Source organism: Fukomys damarensis, unplaced genomic scaffold, assembly GCF_012274545.1.
Source record: "Fukomys damarensis isolate Sample0158 unplaced genomic scaffold, DMR_v1.0_HiC HiC_scaffold_8, whole genome shotgun sequence".
NCBI lineage: Eukaryota > Metazoa > Chordata > Mammalia > Rodentia > Bathyergidae > Fukomys > Fukomys damarensis.
The window spans coordinates 28,516,990-28,520,650 of record NW_022900920.1 but is presented as its reverse complement, the minus strand read 5'-3'; the positions used below and the strand labels follow the sequence as shown (position 1 = coordinate 28,520,650).

The following is a 3,661-nucleotide window of genomic DNA, read 5'->3' as shown; positions in this document are numbered from 1 at the left end:
AAAAAACAGGAACAACGGTCATGCCAAAAAGGGCCATGGCCAGATGCAGCCTATTTGCTGCATAAATTGCACCCAGTGCATGCCCAAGGGTAAGGCCATTAAGAAGTTTGTCATTCGAAACATAGTAGAGGCTGCTGCTATCAGGGACATTTTGGAAGCCAGTGTCTTCCACTCTTATGTGCTTCCCAAGCTCCATGTGAAGCTGCATTACTGTTTGAGGTATGCCATTCACAGCAAGGTGGTCAGGAATTGATCTTGTAAAGCCCAGAAGGACCGAACACCTCCACCCCAATTTAGACCAGTTGGTGCTGCGCCATGACCCCCACCAAAGCCCATGTAAGGACCTGGGTTTTAACGGACTGAAGAAAAGCCTTCTCCAGTCAGAGGGAACGAACTAATAAAATAGATGCTATACTTAAAAAAAAAAAAGATCTGTGAGTATCAAACAATGAATATAACTTTAATGATATCATCGATCTTCTGAATCCTTAGTGAGGTCAGGAGTTCAAGAATAAGAACTTCTATAATTCCCAGAAAATAAGAGCTTTGCTCAAAAGAAAGAACTTTCAGTTTAAAAATACTCCACATTTCATTCAACAAACATTTAATAAGCCTTGTTAAAAGGCAAGAATAGAAATATATGTGCCCAGTGGGTACAAAAGGGGGATGAGAGTACGTACCAATTTCTAGAAGCTTACAGTCTGGTGAAGAGGTAGATCTATATACAGATATTTATAAACTAGGGAAAAAAGAGGTACAACACCAGAGAAAAATGTTTACAACGCTTGTAGCGCAAGAAAGAAATGTATCATTAACAGGATCACAGAAGAGGAAGCATTTCCAGAAGGTGTGTTTGATTCTCAGGAGAGGAGAGGGTAGAAAGAGGCCATTGTAAGGGAAAGGGGCAAGAAATTAGAGATTCAGGGTATGAGAACTCAACAGAATTAAGAGCAAGTAGTCAAGTGTACCCAAGGTTAGCAAAGGAGCAGCTCAGCATGTCAGAATGTGAAAGACAGACTCGGTTTATTGTGGAGGACCTTAAATATTAGGCTGACAGTGAGCTCTGCTGGAAAGGAAAAGGCTTTGGAATCAAAAGACTGGTTTTGAGTTCTGGTTGAGCCTGAGTACTCATTAGATAAGAAACAGATCCCTGGATGTGACTCAGACAAGAAGACTGCATTATCTCCTGCAGTAGGAAGTCCACCATGTTCTCAGTTTCAGGATTAGCTTAACCTAACAATGTCATTAAGGACCCAGGGGATGTCCAGGTATCCTCTCCTGCAATTTCAACTACCACCATTGTACAAGTTCACCATAACACATCTTTTCATCATACACAGGCCTAGCTATATCCAGTGGAGAAAAGAAGGCCTTCTCTTGTACTGCACCTAAGTTTTGTTGTTGTTTGGGTTTTATTTAGGGAGGGTTAGCCAGCTTTCTATCACTCTGAAAATACCCAAGATAACCAACATCAAGGAGGAAAGATTTATTTTGGTTCATGGCTTTAGATGTTCCAGTCCATGGCCATTTGGCTCTATGGTTTTCAGGTCTGTTGCCAGGTACAAATTCACAGCAGGGAGCACATGATATAGCAAAGGTACTTGCTTCATGGGGACCAGGAAGCAAAAACAGAGGAGGGATTAGGTCCCAGCACTCCCTGCAGAGCTGCTCCTCGAAGACCTTTCTCCCACTAGACCCCGTCTCTTAAGGGTTCAGCACTTCTCAGCAACATCACAGGGAGAGATGCAGCCTTCATCGTAGGGCTGTCAGGAACATTTAGCATTCAAACCATAACAGGTAGGAGAGTCTTTCCCAAAGCCCTCCCAGCAAATTCCCTTTATCCTCACTGACTGGGATGGAGCCATCTGCTCACAGTCTGGCTTAAAGGGGGAAATGAGGAACTGGAATCACCGCTTGGCACTTTCTACAGCAGGAGGTTGGTTCTGCCAGCAGAGAGAAGAGCGGGGGAGGCTACTGAGGACAATGGCGTGCGACCTTAACAGTCTACCAGAACGCTCTGCTGACCTAATTTACCCATGATATCCAGGAGTTGCTGGATGTCTTTTCTGTGTGCCAGACACACTGCGTTATCAAAGGTATTTCAAATAATCATCTCACATTTTCTGGCAAGGGAACTGAGGCACAAAGAAACTAAGTGACTTAAATTTCTCAGCTAGTCAGTGGTGGACAAGAGTAACTCTCACCACAGGGAGAATCCTAATCGTGGTGCTCGAGTATCCCTGGTGGCAAGCATCCAACACAAGCACGACTGTCAGCAAGGCCACACCTAAAGCACTGTCATTTCTGCTTCCTGCAAAAGTGTTATTAAACTCACATTATTAGTCAGACACACATTAGTCACAAAACCTTCCTCTCACTCCGCCTTCTTCCAGACAGTCCTGCAACTGTCTCAACTCTTTACTGACCTCAAGTCACTGGCATTATTTGGTTATTTTTTTTTTAATTTTGAACCTTGGTGAGAGAGAGATCCTCTTTAATAATCGATCTTTTTATTTAGCAGAGCACAGAGCTTGGCTGAACTTGGATCAAAGGAATGCTCATACATGTATCTACCTGCAGATTTCAACAGACTGCTTTATGTCACCACGATCTGAGAAAGATTCAACTGAATGTGTAATTACATTTTCTGAGCCATGCAAAGAGAGCGAAATCGATAATTGCTAAACTGCGTAAGGCACCCCAGAGGGCAGTGAAATGTTGGTATGAGGCTCAGCCACACACACAACCAGACTTGTGCGCTTGAATTCACCAACACATGGGAACACCAAGCGAGCAATGAAAAACCAGTGAAAGAGTAGGTGAATGTGAGGTGGGTGGCCATTCAGAAGGCAGTCGGCAAATTTTCTCCTGTGGATGAATTTAATTCCCAAATAAGCTTTTAGTTTTGTAGCAGCCCACACAGAATGTAATGTCTGTTTATAATCTGCTCTGCATGGCACTGCTGTGGAAGAAAAGCTGTAGCTCCTGGTGAAGGCACTCTGCTGAAAACCAAGTCATCTCCTGCAGTAACGAGCAAAACGGCCTTTGGTGAGGGAGCACTCCACCTGAGTTCCAGAGTCAGGGATTTATGTTTAACAAACAGAGCCAAGCTTGGTGTATGCACTACACTCCAGCTACTTTTTGGTGGGAATCTTCAAAATAACACCTTTGCTCCTCACAGATTTCTTCTCTTTCCCAAGTTGAGCGACACTATCAACTCAAAAAAATGTCCTCCCTCCGAAATCTATTAACCTCACCATGACAAACTGCCCTGGCTAATGACGCCTCAGCCCTGTCTTCCCTCCTCTGCCACTTCCTCTCCTTCTGTCTTCTTCTACTGAATAACAGAAAAGGACAATTCCCCAAACGCACACCTGTATTTAGTAAGTAGTGCTGGCAAGTTCATATTTTTCTTCCTCTTGTAAATCATGATGCCCTAAATGACACTCCACATGAGTTTCTTTACAAGTTGTGATAAAAATATGGTGAATGCTGCTGCCAAGTGCCACCCAGTGGAAAGGCAGCTCCTAAAAATATTACAATGTGCTCTTCTCCACCTCATTCATCAGAGGTGACATTGTGCTATTTCTGTCTCTTCCCAAAGTCAAAATGATCATGAAAGGCAAGTTTGCTTTTTTTTTTTTTTTTTTTTTCCAGGGTT

General features: G+C 43.3%; 1 protein-coding gene and 1 pseudogene across 1 annotated transcript in view; one reads left to right on the top strand and one right to left on the bottom strand.

Moving 5' to 3' along the window:
- The window catches only part of LOC104863860, a 1,664-nt pseudogene extending 1,315 nt beyond the window's left edge, over positions 1-349 (top strand).
- Positions 1-3,661, bottom strand: part of Sorcs1 (sortilin related VPS10 domain containing receptor 1) — a 369,207-nt gene that overhangs the window by 297,591 nt on the left and 67,955 nt on the right. The gene's annotated exons all lie outside the window — the stretch shown is intronic.